We start from the raw sequence: 18,797 nt of genomic DNA on the forward strand, positions 1-18,797 counted from the left end.
TTCGCCATTATTTAATTAACTACCCTGATTTTTTGCACCACGTAGTAATGGAAATATAGGAGATGGTTCAGAATGCTGTTACCAAAGATGATGAAGTAAATAATACTACTGAAACCTTTCTTTTATTTAAGCCACTGTTTCACTGAAGCTTTACTATGAAAAGAGTTTTTCTGTCTTTAAGGTAATTGCCATATTCAGGACATATTCTAATTTCATATTCACACAGATTTCAGAACGTTGTCTCTGGTGAGGAGGAAATTTCCTATGACTGAGCAAACACTATTAAAGATGCATCCTAAATTCTGTCTTCTCTAAATGTAAAATTTATAAACTAAGTTCTCTGAAATTACCAATGGAAAAATATGTAGCTGTCTCCTTTACTCTTTTCCTCACATGTACATGAAGAAAAATGAGAAGAATATGCAGATACTGATGGACTATCAATTTGATATGTGTACAAAGGCAATAGTTTCAGAAAAAACTGAGGTCTGTGTTTCATTATAAATCTAATGTGGTTTTCAAATATTGCACATTTTGCTATCAGGGGCAGCATATTGGTATAGATATGACTCCTTAATCAATTTTATAAATTCAGCAAGAAGTTTCTGTAAAGCCATTTTGATTAGCATTAGATGACTTTCCAGCATTGAGAGTAGGTTACATTTGTGCCTCAAACTACAGAGTATAATTCTAGTTTCCTGCATGGAAGATTTTCAGAAAAGGAATGAGAATGGCTTTGTGAACCTTCCAGGGAAGATCTCAACAAACTGCTAGCAAATATTTCCGAGAAAGAGTCTTGCAATTCGGCCTACATGGAGCTCTGCTACAGGCCGAAGTCATAGTTTCCTTGTGGAAATCTGTCTTAGAAGTCTAATGTCACCTAACTAATTTACTCAAAATATTGTGTGCTCATAAATTTGGACCTTCCATATGCTTTCCTGTAAATAAATAAATGATAACAGTTCTTTCTGGGTGTTACTATCTTGTCATATGCTTCCTAAAGGACAGGTGAACTGATGTAAAATGAAGAAAAATCACCCGTACATTTAGGCTGAGGCTTGCAAGAAGGATTTAAGTAAGAGCCCTCTAAGAAATGACTTTCTTCTCAAAGCAATTGTCAACCAAAGTTGTCGAAATGCTTCTTGATTCTCCTTTAATTTGTTTGTGCTCATCTCCGTAGTTATTTTGATCTTTTCTTGTATGCTTTCACACCATCAACAGGTAGGTAGTAGTGAAAAATGAAGATATTGGAGTGCTGGTTGAAGTGTTTTCTATAAAACGTATTGTCTTCAAAATATGTTGTTTCAAGGGTGTTGGTTGATTATGATGACGTTTGAGTATTTCTGAATTTTCAGGTTCTTTTAATACTTTTAATCAGACAAAAAGACAAAAAGAGAGTGGGAGGAAGAGAAATATTAAGTAAAACCAAAACACCTAAACCTGAATTCTTGTTCAAATTGTGGATTCTGGGATATACTGCAGCAATATTTGAAAGTCTTTAGTTTTGTCCCAAACTACTGTCAAAATTCTCTCTAATTCATCCACTTCCTTTTTTTTTTTTTTTGTTTCTTCTTTTTTTTTTCTCTTCTTTTTTCTCTCTCTTTTTTTTTTCTTTCCCTTTTCCCATTGCTCCGTGTCTTTCTTGCCTCATCCCTTCATTGATGCTCCTTATTGATAAGCAAGGCTTAGTTAGGTACATGAGCAAAATCAATTACTTCTTGTTGCCTCTTTTTTTTATTTGGTAATTCCCAGACTACCAAATGTGAATGTTTATTAAAAAAAAAAAAAACAACAAAAAAAAAAAACAAAAAAAACCCCCACAAAAAACAAAGTAGGAGATAATTCTGAGTTAGAAGAACTTTAAATCCCCTTGGGTTTTGGTGATGATCAATGTGGTATTTACATCCAATTTTTCCACACAAAACACATTCTTCCTATTTTCCATCCAGTTATAAGGAGCTGCATTCAGCATTAATTTAAGGCAGGTCCATTCTTCCTAATTAATTGCAATGCAGCAGATCTTATGCAACCAGTTGATTTTGACACTTATTTCATCTTAATCATGACCTTAAGTCTTGCCTCTAGTCACGCATAGTCTAGGATGAAATTTGTAGCGAGTCTTTCCAACTTTTTTATTTTTTATTATAAACTACCCATTTTATCCTCTATTATCTTAATCTGAGGAGGCAGTAGATATTTGATAATATAATAAAGAACAAACAAACACTGATAATACTCATTCCAATGTATAATGTCTGTTTTATGTGAGCTTACTGGTTGCCAGCCATTATAGCCCACCCAGACAATTAACAGATTTACATCTGGTTATTGCCTTGCTGTACGCATCACGCTTTGCACTACAGCTGAGACACAAATGGGTCCCTTTTGGTTTTGTGGAAGAGAACAGCTTTACCACATAAACTAAATCTATCTTCTTACTGGCAGGTAACAAAGGAGTGGCTCTGCAAATATTGTGTCAAGTGAACGTTGAGTTTTGATTTCACTGTTTGAATTTCTCAGTAATCTTCATTCAATAGTGTCTGTGCATGTTAACTTCCTAGCTACCACCCTGGGCATTCAGCTATGCTGCATCTTTGCTACAAAATGAAGCTTTAGTGCAAAATGAGTGCATCTCTTCAATATGTCCTTCTGTTATGATAAATAGTTTGGTTTGGCAGTTGTGGTATCCAAAAACAGTGCAACTGAAGGCATCTGGTTATTTGTAATGAAATTTTGCAATGAATAAATTATCAGAAGTAATATTATTATGGAAAGGAAAATGCAGCTTTTCTGTTCTCCTTCAACATTTAATTCTGCTTAGTGTTGAAAATGCCATACTAAAATCAGAATGTGAGTCTGTGTGAGACTTTGGGGTAAGATGTAAATCAGGTTAATTAGCAGTATTTTCTTTCTATAGTTACAAAGAATCTAGTTGCCAGTGTGAATATACGAAAGCCAAATGCTCTGGAATCTGGGAATCTGTCTCTTGTAAATTATTACTGAAAAGATTTAATGTTTTATACCAGTGATATATTTTGTTGTTGTTGTTGTTTGTATGTTTGTTTTGTTTGTTTTTTGTTTGTTTGTTGGTTTTTGCTAGTTGATCTTTGGTAACTGGATATGAAAGATTTTGGCCTATAATCTTGTGGTGAACTGGTTTAGAAGTCTGTCGAGCTTGATTTAAACCATGTCATATCACATGTTTAATTGAAATACATCTAAAGTTGTGTGTTCATGCCTTTCAGGTACATCTAATACCACAGAAGCTAAGAAACAGGATTAGCTAGCCCTTATTTAATGCAGTGCTGACAAGCTGGACTGAGCATTTAAAAACTAGTTTAGACATTGTTATATTGAAATAAGATGCCAAAGCTTATTATTATTATTATACAAAGGAAGTAAAGACTCTCTTTCTCTCTTTCTCCTCCTTTTTTCATAGGCAACTGCTGCTTCGGTACCCCTGACTATTCTTGGCTATTCTTTTGTTCTTGTTTTACACTGTATATGGTTCCTTTTGGTCTTTCTCATATCTTGCCTAGTGCATGAGATATGAGAAAGCACAATATTGCGTTCCATAAACATCTGGTAGATGTCTGTCACTGCTGCTGGGATTTCCAGAGCATCTACAAGTGTTGTGTGTCTAACTTTCTCTGTGCCCATGCTCCCACGCAGACTCCTTTGAAACCTCCTCCCTGGGTTGATATTTGTCTACACACTCTAGTCATCCCACCCCTGAAGAACAGTTTCTTGCTGCCAAAGGGTGCAGCACATATCAGGCTTTTTCACTGGTATAAATGCTCCCATTCAATCACTTTCCTTCCTGCCTTTGTTCTGCAATCCCTTAACTGTCATTCTTTGTGCAGTCATGCTCCAGAGCAATTTGATTTAAACAACAACAGGCCACCCACCACATAAAATAGTCTTCCCACGTAGAGGTGAGTGCATGACTTGGGCCTAGAGGGAGCAGGTGTATTCTTAAAATTGCTTTGGTTTTGAAGAAATTACAATGTAGGACCATAGCCGAAGACGTTTCTGGGCATGAAAAGATTGCCTGTGATTGCTGTAGAGAAAATTGTTAGGAATAAGTTAAATACTCTCTCTGCCCCCAATATGTAAAGGTAGCATATTATCTCAGGAGAAACTTGAGGATTTTTTGTTTGAATTATGCCAGAAAACCCTAGTCTGACAGGTTTTTTATTAATATATTTCTTTCTTTTTTTTAAAGTAAAATCAGATTACCTAAAGATTTTTCTGCTTGCTAGAGCTAGCTAGAATGATGATAGCACAGACTCAGAGCAAGAAACATTGTGATGATGACATAATATATGTCTGAAATGATCTAGTGTTTTCACAAATCACAGGATGAAGGGATAGCTTATCTTCAGATTTTAGCAGTTGCTACTGCAGCATGAATTATGCTGTATAATCTTTACTTCCATTCTGAAAATTGTCTGCAGTAGCATATATTCAATTTAAGGGAAAAGCGCATCAAGTAAATTAGGTTAAAAGAACTCCCAACTGTCTGTATTTTGTGATGCTGATTTAATAGAAAGCAGCCCAAAAATAATATTGTAATGACAGGACAGAAATGTTGTATATAAATAAATATAGTGCGTAAGCTTACTTCCAAATTTCTTTTACCAACTGCATTAGGATTGATGTCCCAGTGACTATAGATACAGAATATCTGGCAAAGGCCTGGCAAACAAGAAGTTGATCAGAAAGCAGGTGACAGGAAATCATGTAAAGTTCAATGCACCTTTTTTGAATAACATTTTTTTTTTAATCTCCTGCTTGGTGCAGATGAGATTGATTGCAGTGATGAACACCGTGGGTCTGCCTGGAGGCAGAGGAGTGGGAGCTGAAGGAAGGCCACAGGTGGGACTTTTCTGAGGAGCTTGGGGAAAGATCAGGAAACAAAGTCAGGAGAAAGGAAGGAGCAGATGGTGCGTAAGGTAAGCCACAGGATCTGTGATTAGCCTAACGGATTCGGAAATTGAAGATGTCTCTGTACAAGAAAAGGTTTCATTTTTTATCCTAATAAAATATATGTAGAAGTTAAGAGGTTACAATTACTTGATCTGATTCAGACAAAAGTCTTACGTTAATTTTCTTTCTCTTTTCTTTATATTTGGAATTGCAGGGTGGTGAGATTTTGTGGTATAAAACCATGAAGAACTCAATTAAAAATTAAATGAGACTGGAAAACTACAACAAGCTATCGTTTTCTGATTTAATGACAATAATGAATCAGGGAGGCAGTTTTGACAATAATCTAGTAAACAGAAGTAATTATTATATTATTATTCACTGTCTTATGTTCTGAAGATACTCATTAACTGTAGTTTATATTTTCTATTTAAATTAATGCTTAGGTAGATTTAACAAAATGTATGTTCTGCTTAGAGCTTTTAAATTAAACAAAGAATAAATTTTGCTTTTAAATTACAGTAAGCCAAGATGAGTATAAAGATCAATAATTTAATTTTCAGATGTGTTAAAAACATCTGAGAAATATATGTTCTGGCATCTCCTGCAGTCTGATTTGTATTTTTAGGCAATTCCAGAGAAGAAAAGATGACATAATGATACTAATTGCCCTCTCTGATGACAAGTTGTTTTGCAGACAGTGGCTGCTTTGGAGGTTGTGAAAATAAAACTAAGATCATTTTATGTTTGGAGAATACAGGCTCTTAGGTTTGCAGTCAAAACCATTAGCAAAAACTGGCCTGTTTATTTTGTTTATAAGCAGAGGTGGTCTGCAGCAGATTTCACCTTGAGAAGAAAAGAAGAGAGTTGTCCCACAGGAGAGAGGCATCAGAAGCCATTGAAGGTCAGCACCATGGGTGCAGGCAGAACTCCCTGATGCACTGATTTTGGCAGCTGGCCACCAGGTCCCTGAGAGCAGCTTTCCAGAGGTTGGATCTCTTACACAAGGATAGAAAAGTGAAAATTTTCCTTGGATGGAAAATACGATTTATAAATCAGAGGAAAAAAAAAAAAAAAGAAAAAAAGAAAAAAAGGCAGGAGCAGATGTAACACCTAAAAGTATTTTCTTTTAAACTGTGTTCAGGGGCCAGGGCGGGGGAGATGACATCAAATTCTTAATATTTCAAGTTGGCAGCACCCTGTTAAATTGCTTTGTGAGAGCTGTGCTCTGTCTGATGAATGCATACTCTGCAGTATGTGGTTCCATGCATATAAAATGGTTTATTGAACAAAATAAACAATTCTTTGCAGTCTTTGACAGACAATTCTACATTTCTCTGCAGTCTCATAGTGACAGCAATGACCAGTCAAAGTCAAGCCTACCTCCGTGTTTGCAACTTCTGTTTCTATAGTTTTACCCTAAATACTTCCTCAGTAGTGAACATCTTTCGCTTGTTTTGTCATTTGGAATATTTTGAAATTCTCAGTCTTAATAATGTGATGTTTTTCTGCCCCCTCACAGCAAAATGATGATTTATTTTCCATTGTGGAGGCATAAATCATATTTTTAAATAATACTTAACTGTGAATTTTAGGCTTTCATAGATGTTCAATTTATCTTTCTAATATCTGAAGTTGTTGCTGCTTTCTAATTGGAATATATCTAATTTTTCAACCCAATAGTTTCAGTTTGCATAGGATGGAATCAGGCAGCATGTACTATTTAGTGGTTGCTTTTCAAGAAAGAAAATTTGTGGAATTTACTTTGACCATCCAAATTTCTTCTTTTCTACATGTATAAATGGCAGTTGGGACCACACCTAACTTTTTGGAAGTTTTGTTCTCATTTGAGAATTTATTTTGTATCTGCTACAGTGCGTAGGTTCAGTCTATCCTTGCTACTGATTTTGTCTTTGATTTACCTGTGCCAAAATGCAAGCAGAGTTGTAAAATTTAAACTAGTCTCATTTTTCTTACACACAGTCCTTAACAGGATAAGTATTCTGCACTTGGAGACTCACCCAGCATCCTTCATTAGGACTAAGTATACTGAAAATGAAATGTACAGTATCTATGGCTCACTGATAACTAAGCAGTTCTGTGCTCATTATTTTTGAAAGCTGAACAGAGTCAGTATTTTGTTAAAGATAAAAGGTTGATCAAGACTAAGCTTGTCTTTTTAAAGTACTGCATCTAAACAATATATGTGGTCTGTTGGTAGATACTTGGAAATCTTTGTGTTAATAAAGAAAATTCAGATGTTAAAAATAGGTGCACAGGGCTGACTCTGTGAAAGCTGCTGCATGGTTTTTGTTGGAGCCAATCACCTTCAGCATTTCTGAAAGGAGAAAACCCTTTGAAAGTGTTATTTTATGACTGGTAAATTTCAAAACTCTTTGCAAAAGGAAAAAGAGAGCATATTTCAAATCTACACAGCGTAGTTGAAATTCAGGCAAATTCACTGCTTTGAAAATGACCCTTTTCCAGAAGCCTCTGGAAAAAAATCACTGAGTTATAGAGAAACTCAGGGTCTGTGCTGACAGAGGAACTGCAGACAAAGCAATGTGTTTTCTTTGTGGTAGCTATGTAATGATATCCTGAGTTAGTGTCAACAGCAAGATGCCAGTAAGAGACTGGGTCATTGCTCTCTTTCTCTTTTTTTTTAATGCTGTTAGGAAGAAAAGGCTTCATACTTTGAATATTACATAAGTGAAAGAGATGCATTAATTTCAGAGCACTGTTCCTTTACTGGTGAGACTTTAGAGTTGACATATTTGACATCATCTGCACCCTTGTGGCTTAAAATCCAAGTCTAGTTCCCTAATAAAACTATTAATTTATAAGTATCGTGAAATTCCACAGCATGGACAATATTGACTTTGTATTGGTTTTGAGTTGCTAAAATAGGCAATGCTTTTTTATTATTATTTTTTATTAAATTAATTATTTCTTGAATCTTACTGCTGTAATTTGAGCATTTGAAGACTCCTGTGAAGGCTTAATCAGACCTGCCTAAGGCAACACAGGATAGTTTTTATAGTTTTAGCTCAAAGAATTCAGCATGAGGAGTAAGTCAGTTTCATTTATTCCTGTCAGTAACAGAACAATTAACTGTTTGAGCAATTAATAATTGTAGGCTTTCATGGGCAGATTATTTAGACACATTTGGGTCACCTTGCTACGTAGGGCAGGTATATAATATCGGTCTGTCACATCATGGTACCACAGAATTTGACACTTGTCTGCAATTAACTGCATCTGGGGGAAGTGACAACTTCCAGGGATATCTCGGATGTCCTCAGTGTATTCAAAACTTTTGTGCAGAACTGGCATATTTGACACAAGACCAACAGAAGAACTGTGTTCTTCTTGAACGACAACTGGAGGCCAACCTAGAAGTCCCAAACAATCTGAAATGGCACTAAATGCCATGTACAGTCCAACTGTATTAACCCCACCAGAAAGAGTTGTACAACAAACAGATTGGTGTTCATATTGAATCCTTGAGTGGAGTAGTTAGGGTGTATGATTTTTATTCTACTTTGCTTCCCACGTGTCTGTCCTCTCCTGAAATTCAGAGACAGTAGCTGATGCACTGTGAGGTACTCTGTTTTATGACAGAATAATGAATATGCCCTGTCCAAACAATATCTTACCCTACAGTGAGCAGAAAGAGAAAGCAAAGGAAAGCTCATTGCTATACCTCCCTAATCTAATGGTTATTTCTGATAATAGCCTGCTATTTTAATACATTTTCCGTAAAAGAAAACAGAATTTAATTGAAAGAAAGCTGCAATTAAAGTACTTGGGAAGGAAATACTTTTCATTAGAAGAATTTCCTTGGCACTCAGAATACAGAATTTGGTTTAAGTATCGGCAAGCAGAACTTGAAAACCAATGGCAGGCCTGGGTAAGGATTTCTCACCTTAAAGTTCCGCATGAGCTGCTGCTTATCAGAGCATTCCTGACACCAGTGTAGTTTGATGGTGCCAGTATACAGCTGGAGAATTGTTGATTAATGTAAACTTTACTGATTCATCAGTATTAGAAACAGTACCTCTGAGACTCAGAAACGTGTGTGAACTCTGATGTTCCTGTGCCCACAGATCTCAGATGGATATCTCAATGGAAATTGTTGGGTGTTTATATCCTTTGTATCACTAACTTTTTCTTTTCACCTGAAAAAACATGTGCTGTATACCTTGTCCAATAGTTTTCTGAATTAAATTACTCTTTTATGGACTTCTTGAATGGAAAAAAGTCTCTACTGGAAGTCATCTTGTTTTCAATTGATTTTTTTTTTAGATGAAGGATATAACTGCAATTAATGCAAAATAAGGAAAATACTAACACGTGATGTGTCTAATAATCTGCATATCACATATGTCTGAACTTTACTGGGTTGTCTGTTTTCTGCTGTCCAAGAGCTGTACAAAACTAACATAATAACCCCTCAGTTAAGCTTCTTCTTAACCTCATCACGGGAACGTGAGGATGTTGGAATGCATAAAGGACTTCCTTTGTCTTCACTTTGTCTTGTTCCATATGTGTTTGTGCACACTCTGTTACCTGTTGCTTCTCACCATCTCTGGAGACTACATCTGATAGAAAGAGTAGCTCAAGCAAAGAAATATTTATGTTTAATGATTCCTTTTGCTGCTGTTCTTCCAAACTCAAGGCTTTGGTCTCAGTAGGCAGTGGGAATACAGTTATCTCCCTAGCAGAAACTCACAAAGCGTTGGCCCATTTTCAACGTGGACATTACTTCGTATTCGTCTCGATTGGAAGAAACAGAACAGAAGGCATCCTACTCCATAGTAATGAGGAATAGACAAATACAGACAGTAAATAACTTTGCTAAGTATTCCCCGAGTCTTCAGTTCCAAAGAAAGAAGGAGGATATTTAAAAAAAAAAAAAAAAAAGCAAAAAAAAAAGCGCTGGTAGAAAATCAGGGTAAACTAAAATGTAAGCAGTTGAAATTATTCTAGTGATTCTTAACAGAAAGGATCTTAATTATGAAAGAAATTATGTTGATCTGAAAGCTGATTAATCAGTATCAGAAGCAAATCCTTGGTATTTTCTAGTTTCAACAGTTCCATCAATAATCTTTTACCAGAGAAGAGAACTGCCTGAACCCTAACTTCTGAAAACCTGTGTTTTCTGTAATTTTAGCTCAGGTTTACCTTTTCTGCACCAAATTAAAGCACTAGCAGCTTGTAACCACTGACTGCTAAGATGATCATAAGAGTCTCGGTGATTTTTAAAACACTTTTTCTTTTGTTAGATTGTCAAAAGCCTGCATATTTAACTGCCAGTCTCCTGCACTGGGGTTCATTTTTCTAAATATCAGAGAGAACTGAAATTTTTGCATATAGGTTATCTAGAATAAATACAATATTAATTGATAAACCTCTTAAAGGATTCATTTCCAAATTAAATCTAATTAACAAAGAATGCCCATTTTTTATTAAGACATAATAAATATTGTAAAAGGAGATTAAAAATGCCTCAATGCACCACAAGGATATGGAATTGCTATTTCAAGCAATAAGCAGCTTATTCTTCACAATGGAGCCAGAAACAAAGCTCCAGAACTCATTCAATCCTACTGTTGACTCAAAAGTGCACTCTTAGTGTGGTGAAAGGGTGTTGTGTGATTACTGTTGTAGTCTCTATGGAGTTGTGTAGTTGTATTCCAGGAGCAGGTTGGAGCCACAGGTGGGCTCTCAGTCTCTTTGTGCTAGGCATAATATGGGCATCTAAGAGGGACAGTTCCTGGAGGAACTGTTGAGGTGTGCAGAGCTTTAAATTTGTACCACCAGCTCCTGAAAATAATAATTTAAAAATGTAAAAATAATTAATAATATTAAAAAAAAAAAAAAAAAAACACCTCAAATTTTAGCTTCATGGAACTTAGTGTGTGATATGTGTATATACATGTTGAGATTTTTGAAATGAGACAAATTCCTGCCTGAAACAGCTAGTCATTAAATTTGCCTGTGAATATAACGCAGGCAGAATATCAGATCTAACAGAAGTTGATACTCTTTCTACCTGAGCTCTAGAAGATCTCTGCTCAAGTAAACAAGTAAACCTGTTGTCCCACCTGCATGACTTCTGACGTTTCAGAATTGCCTGTTCCTGAGCCCATAGGAAGTGGTACTTAAAATGGGATCGTCAGTGCTGGACATGATGCTTTCAAAAACAGTTTCCCAGTTGACCTTCTCAACTAGTTCCCTGAGCAGTCTGAATTCTGCTCTGTCCATACACAGCTTTCAAGTTTTGGTAACAGTTTTCCTTGTTTTCCTTCTCTCTCTGAATATTTCTGCTTTTGTACCACCGTAGTCTTTGATTCATCCACTGAGATCTTAAACACTGAACCTAAGTTACCAAAGTTTTCTACTAAAATCAGCAGAGGGTGATAGACCTTCTAGAATACAACTCACTGAACTGAAGTTGTGGACTGTCTTCTGGAGTGTTTTTAATCTATTTTTATTAGGCAGCCCAGACTAAGTTCATTCCTAATTTAAAATGATTTGAATCCTAGATGTTGTGCCTCAGTGCTCTGCAGCAAAAAGAGGCAAATATGAAGCAAATACTTTAAAAGTTGTGGATATCTGGAGGCATGTGTGTACCTAGGATTGATAGAGCTATTTTCTTCAAATTTAAATCCAGTGCTGGAAATGCACAGCTTCTAGCTGTAAATAATTTTAATTTTGTAAAGATTAATGGTTATATAGTATTCAAGGACACAAAACACTGAATAAATGATATTTTCTATTATGGTTTTTGTTTGTTTGGTTTGGTTTGGTTTGTTTTTTTTTGTTACTTCTGTTTTGTGGGCGGGGGGGGGGGGGGGGGGAGGGAAGGAGAGGGGGAAGGAATTTCCTAAACTGTGAGCCAGATGAAACAAATACAAAAGATGTGTCCAGAACAGTGATTGTGCTTTGTGATTAAGGAAGTGCCAAGTGGTTCAGTGCTCTTAAATGTACAGGAGTCACGCTTCTGTTCATCTCATTTTGAAGTGAAATGCTCTGGAAATTGAGTATATGAGCCAAACCAAGTAGTCAGGTAGAACATGCAAGAATAAAGCAAGTTGCTTGAAATTAATTATTTGGGAGGTTTTTTGTACACCAGAATGTAAAGGAAGTAAAATTTTCAGCTGATAAGTTAAAATGGGGATAATATTCATTAAAGTACCTGACTTCTTGATAGATTGCTAGTGTGTTATTTCAGAGAGAACTGAGTCACTTGACTCCCTTTCTGATTTCAGGCACCACATGCCAAAACACAAAACTAATCGACCAAACAAAAACCCTTTACACCCTGTCCTTATTACTCAGGCAACAAATACAATTTTTAAAAGTACTACAGCTTTACAGTCACTGCAATTTATTGTTCTCCAAATGCCTACAAAACTTCTGAAGTTCAATGTGTATTAAATGCATTTACATTCCACGTAGTATGTGCTTTATTTATTTAGGAGTTCCACTGGAAAGACACTCAAATACCTGAGCAGGATTGGATTTGTGGTATTCTCCCCTGGGAATTGCTATTTACACTAAAGAAAAGAGTGTAAGCAAACGGAGTGTAAGTAAAATCTCCAATGTTAAGCAGGGAGCCAAATGGGAGTTTCATCCTTGCAATTTAAAATTAGAGCATTTTGCCTTTTCACACCATATATATATATATATAGGTTGCTGCAGCAGATCTACAATATTTGGACCTTGTGCTGGGAAGGGCATTAAAATCAAGGTACCAGACTGTTTGGCAGTACAAGTTGTCAGCAGTGCTTAACTTCATGAAATGCAATTGCAGTGATGCCATGTGGCAGAGGGTCATACTGGTGTATTGTGGTTTGTTTAATTCTGTCTTCAGAAACTTATGGTCCATTTGCTATAAATAGTGCCCTTCACGGTAAATTTTGCAACATAGAGCAGCTATCTTCAGCAGAAATAATTTTATTCTGAGTCAAAGTCAAATTTCAATGTCACTGACTACAGGAGAAACTATGAGTTCAATCAATAACCTTCCTGCCCCCCGTTTCTGTACAGACGTTGATTCATTGTGTACCCAGATTCTTTCAGTTTCCTAATTAAGAAGCAATGAATTGAAAACTGGCATTGCTTTTCAGAATACTGTGAGGGCTAGATCCCCTTGGGTTTCTGTCCCTCCTGCAACTGGATACTTCAGCCTTCAAAAAATTGTGGTTTTGACTTCTGAAGTCGGAATGTCATATCATTTTGCGGTGGTGAGTGTTTCTTCCCACTTGCAGAAATGTGGAAATCACCGCAGGGACCAAGATTGTTGAAGTGTTCAGCAAGAAAAGCTATATCCTGTTCATAAATCTGTAAGTCAAGTCTGAAATAAAAGTCATGCAGCAAACCAGAAAATGAATTTCATTTTAAATCAAAACAGCGATCAGCAGATATACCCTGGGATTTAGAAATGATTAAGTGTAAGATTCAGTTAAGAAGTTTCACCTCTCAAGAAAATATAAAGCAAACATTCTTATTCGTGACCTATAGATCTTTACTGTGTTCTGCATAATAAAATGATTGATCCAATCATGTATTGATGCAGAACATCTTGGAGCATTTTTACTGAGACATGAGTCAATGATAGACCTTGTGGTTTGGGCTTTTTTTTTCTGATTACGTAGTGTTTAGTTTCAGCTCTTCTCCCCCTGAATTGTATGTCCTACTGGTAGTTGTCTGAATGTGCTAAAGGCAACGCTTCATCTAATCTTTGCTAATGTTAACTGGGATGAATTTAGATTGCAATCCTGTAGATCCAAAAGTGCTTGCTGTATTTATTTATTGTGATGTAAAGTCAGATCCAGAAGAGAAATCTAGATTGAGAAGAAAATGTATTGAATAAAGTATGTAAATCCAGTGTCCTAAGTGGATAAAATTAGAAAATTAAATTGATGCTGTGTCTAATTGATTCACCGCATGCTTGCAGTTTTCAGCTTTGAACCTTAGAATTATTTTCAGTTTGCCTAATTCTACCTTCTAGGGGTCTCCTCCCCGCCCCAACTATTAACTAGACTTCTGCTTTATTCTTGAATCTCTGTTGGTTTTTAGGGTTTGGATCATGTCTTCCTCTGTTGTAACCAAGATGAATCCTTTTTTATCTTGCTTTTCCAAATGCAACAGCTTTTACATACACACAAGCACATCTTGACTTATGGTACAGATAACTTTGCCACATTTGGCTCCTGTTTACTTAATTTGTCTATATAAGGAAAGAGCTGATGTTTGAGTTTAGCATAGCTTGTGTGGTGTGCAGGGAATGTATTCTACCTGTGCTGCTGATCACCATCACAGAAACTTTCAAATAACCTTATAAATCCTGTGCATAAATTATGCATTAGCATGAGTTCCAGTGAACAATTTGACTGATTCTGTAAAATACATGGTGGAGAGTGGCTTTTCCCATTTCAAGGAGGAGGATGCTCATACTTCTGATGTAAAAAACTGGTTATAGCACTCCCCACTCTGCTACCAAATATAGAAGTGAAGGTCTCAGGCATTAATCTCAGCTGTCACTGGGGCTCTTGTGTGACTAGCCCCTTCCCAGAAACATAAGGAGAAAGTTTCAAGGTTGGATTTCTGGACATGCACACAGAGGATGCATCGCATGTTCACAGTGCCTGGATTCTCACAGAGCAGTTTTTCCCATGGAAAGAGTAGAGAGGGCAAACCCTAAAAGACAGTTTTGGGAAGGGTGTCAAGGTTAGGCATTTTGACCTGTGGGAATAGGAAGCAACAGTCCTTCTTGTTTGTGGGAGTCTTATGTTTTTTTGAAATTTCCATGCGCTCACTCCTGCCTTTACTTTTCCTCTTCTGATGAATTCCTGGGAGTGGAATGTACATTTTATCAGTTTCTGAATGACTCCGTGCCTCACTGGAGAGGTTTTTACCCCCCATTTCATGTAGATTCTTGCCAGGCAAAATTCTGCTCACTTTGACATTTTCCTGTGAACCAGAGCAAGGGATGCTACATTTGATTTGATATTACCTCCATTTAGCTTTGTCTGATTTGAGACAGAATCACTGGAGCAGCAATTTCTAGCTCGGAAGTAAGTCTGTGCAAGCCAAAGTTCTTCCTGAGGAGCTGGTCCATAGGCTGGCAGATCTGTCAAAACTGACTTTAATCCATCACTGGTCTTCCTACAAGTCACTTAGGTGTTATTTACCATTCACCAGCCTATTAAAAATGCATCTCCAGTGAACAATTATACTGCAGTCTGAAACTCAGAAGGTAATGATTTCAGTATTCTGGAGCCTCAGCCTGACATCAAGGTGATGTACTGTATTAATCACACAATGGCCAGGGTCATCTCTAACAAGTGAAATCGCTGCTAGAATTTGTGATTAAGTATTTTGACATATCATGTTGAAATAATTTTGCTTAAAATATCAATGCTTGTTTTGGTTTTCAAAACAAAGCTAATATAAAAATAGTATTGTAGAAGGGGGAAAAAAGCACATACTTCAGTTTGAGCAGAAAAGTAGTAATACTAAAATATGCTGCTGCATCAAATCTGTTGTTAATAGACATGCATCTGGAAACGAAGATGTGCTAGGACTAAGCTTCTTTAATAGAACTGGGATCATAGAGCTGAGGGGATTGAAAAAATATGCTTAGCTTTGCTTCATGATGAATTAAGCATTTATTATTAATTAATGCTTAGGAAGATGACGGTATAATAATGGCTTGCAAAGATCAAAGGGTATAAATTTTCCAGGTTTCAATTCATGAAGATTTTATACAATGAAATTTGTCTGGAGAACCAGTGTCATGAAGTTTGGCATTAAGGTTGAGTAGGGAATTCAAAAAGAAATTCTAGGGATAATACTTCAAGATCAGCTATTGTTTGGATTAAAATGAAATATGACTATTATGATAACATTTGTTTGCAATGCCGTTCATCAAATCATCACATTATTACTTTTGCTGCAGGCTATTTTTTCTTTCATCTACACCCAGGCTTCTCAAGGACAACTCTGCTGAAATTAGATTGAGCAAGCTGGTCTGAAATCAATTTTGACCCTGAGCTCTGAGTGTCAGGTTGGACTAAAGGACTTCCTTAAATCCCTCCAACTTGAATTATTCTTTGATGCTGTACCATACTGATGGGAGACCAGACTAAGGCCTGAATAACTCGGAATGTATTTGATATTTCAGGTACATTGGAAATGAGACAGCTGCCATCACACAGGAGTATAGTTGTTTTTGCTAAAAAAGGAAAAAGACTACAGAGCAGCAGAAGAGGAGAAACAGACTGGAGTGTGATAAGGGAGAAATTTGTTGGTGAGATGCTTTGATCTACTGAATTATGTTTGAATTACATTGTCCTGTAGATGTATTAATAAGGTTTAGGGACTTTATTTTAGGAAGAATTAGGTACTAGCTTGTGTTCTGTAAGGGGTACACTAGATGGAAAATAGGCAGCATGGCAGTGAGCCATGAGGGACTTCTGTGTGCTGCATCAAAGATGATGTACACTATAGCCTATGTGGAGTGGGCAAAATGAGTCAGATTGCTTTCTGTATGAGGCAGGAAAATGTCAGCTATATTTTCACCTCTAATCCTTCTTTACTTCCCTCTCACCACTCTCCCCTTCTTTCCTCTTGGTATTGAAGCATTGTTTTTTTCAAAAGTAACTCCAATATTTTCTTTGCTCACCCTGACTGACTCAGTTGTCAATGGTAGTCATCAGCACCTGTATTTTGTGCACTGACCTTTTCTACCCACTCAGGACTAACTTTTTTTCACCTCAGCAGAAGCAGGCACTTTTTTCATCAGCAGTGAACATGTCAGTTTAAAGCTAAGTGGGAGAACTCAGTGCTAGCGTACTAGTTAAGGCAGGCAGCCTTAATTTATATGCCAACAAGTTGAATGGATTTACAGCACTCTTTTTATTCAGAACAAAAATGAATGGTTGCCGTGGTTACCATGAAATCACAAGATACTATACAAAACTGGGAGAGAAAAAGCATTATCATTAAAAGACACATTTGCCAGTGAATAAGACCAGTCCTTTTCTTTCAATAATGTTTCAACCAATAGAGCAGTGATGTGATGCCTGGTGCTTTTATTCACAATGATATCTGTTAGAGTATTGAACCCTTCATGGAGTGACCGTAAATCTAGTGCATTTCCAAATCTGCCTCAGATGTATCCCTGGAATGTTTCTAGGAGCCATACTGAGAAAGACCGGTGGTCGTTACTTCTCTTGTAAGAAAAGACTTTCTTTGTGTGGAGGAAATATACTTGTTTTCCCTTGCTTATTTTAAAATGTGAAAAAAATATTTTCACACTTGCAGTAGATAATTTTTGCTTCTTAATCTGTCCTGAAACTCTAGCAAAATGTCTCAACTGTAGTGACTGTTGAACTGTTGCTGAAATCAGTGAATTCTGAATATATCAAAACTTTTGCAATCTAGTTAAAAAAAAAACCACAATTGTGCTTTTTCTGATTTGTTTTGACAGGAATCAAATATCCATACATTTCAGATTTTCCATGGCAGTATGAATTCTTTCCAGAGAATAAATGACCTGGATTTAGGTAAGACTCATTGGAGAGCTTTACTGCAATATTTTTAAAACTGTGAAGAGCAACTGAGGAAAGGTAAGATGTTGACAAATCTGCTCAGAAGATTAAGCATAGAGGAAATTTTCTACACTGCAGAGGAGAGGAAGTATTGAAGGGAGCATATAAACAGGAAGGGGAACGGCTGATTATGAGGGTGGATAGTGATGGGACAAGGGGGAATGGCCTTAAACTGAAACAGGGGAGGTTTAGGTTGGATATTAGGAGGCAGTTTTTCACCCAGAGTGTGGTGAGGCACTGGAACAGGTTGCCCAAGGAGGCTGTGGATGCCCCATCCCTGGAGGCATTCAAGGCCGGGCTGGATGTGGCTCTGGGCAGCCTGGGCTGCTGGTTGGCGACCCTGCACACAGCAGGGGGTTGAAAGTGGGTGATCATTGTGGTCCTTTTCAGCCCAGACCATTCTATGATTCTATGAATTATGCTGTCCATCAGCACGTATAGATAGCTTTGAGGTAGATTATGCTAGATAAAGACAATTTAATATTGTTTATCCATTTCATTTCCTGGAAACTACCTTTGCAGCGAGTTCTCTGTTAGGAAATAACGGAGCCAAGTTTATTTTTATGTCCTTCTTTAAGAAGGATCTGTAACTGTTGATTTTTCCCCACTTTGAATTGTCTGTCCTTTTTGTGATCAGTCAGGTCTTCCCCTTCAACTTAGTTGTATAGCCATACTTGACACGGTTATTGAAGGTCAGTATCTTTTTGAGTGACTTCATTATGAAATACAGGTTATGATTTGCAGAACAGAAGTACTGAACTATATTAGCTGTTATGATAGGGTGTAGAAATATATGTTTTTGAGGTCAACATTACACAGAACAGTCATTGGTTATCTTGAAAACTAATTAAGTCTAATTATGATGTTGGATATTTATTTTATCTGAATCACTAACGAAAGAGTCCAACAATCACTGAATGAGCTAGACACTTAATAAAATTCTGTAAGATGGGTGAAAATGAATGGATTACTTTGCCTCCTTAAAAAAAAATCTATGTGTCAGTTTGATTTAACAGTTAGCACAAGTTCACATTAAACACTGAAAACCTTTTAAACTCTCTACAAGTAAATTACAAGCCAGACTTTTTTTCTTATAGAAATAGTATTGAACTTGCTTCATTTCTTAAAAAGGTGACGAGGATCTTTGTGGTAGCCTGCTCTGTGGTGTTCAGCAGAGCTCTGGTGACAGAGGTCTTGTCTGTCTCGGGTTTCTTGGAGTCCTTGCAAGGTGCCAGCAAGCATATC

At 36.7% G+C, this 18,797-nt stretch overlaps 1 long non-coding RNA gene across 1 annotated transcript in view; it reads left to right on the plus strand.

Moving 5' to 3' along the window:
* Positions 1-3,847: 3,847 nt before the first annotated feature.
* The window catches only part of LOC146544395 (uncharacterized), a 42,186-nt gene continuing 27,236 nt past the window's right edge, over positions 3,848-18,797 (plus strand). Inside the window, exons 1-4 of the long non-coding RNA XR_014882765.1 lie at positions 3,848-3,935; positions 4,804-4,955; positions 16,124-16,249; positions 17,432-17,507. This is a non-coding gene — a long non-coding RNA (uncharacterized LOC146544395). The remainder of the gene's footprint in view (positions 3,936-4,803; positions 4,956-16,123; positions 16,250-17,431; positions 17,508-18,797) is intronic.

The sequence above is a fragment of the Meleagris gallopavo genome, chromosome 4, assembly GCF_905368555.1.
Source record: "Meleagris gallopavo chromosome 4, MGAL_WU_HG_1.1, whole genome shotgun sequence".
Lineage (NCBI taxonomy): Eukaryota > Metazoa > Chordata > Aves > Galliformes > Phasianidae > Meleagris > Meleagris gallopavo.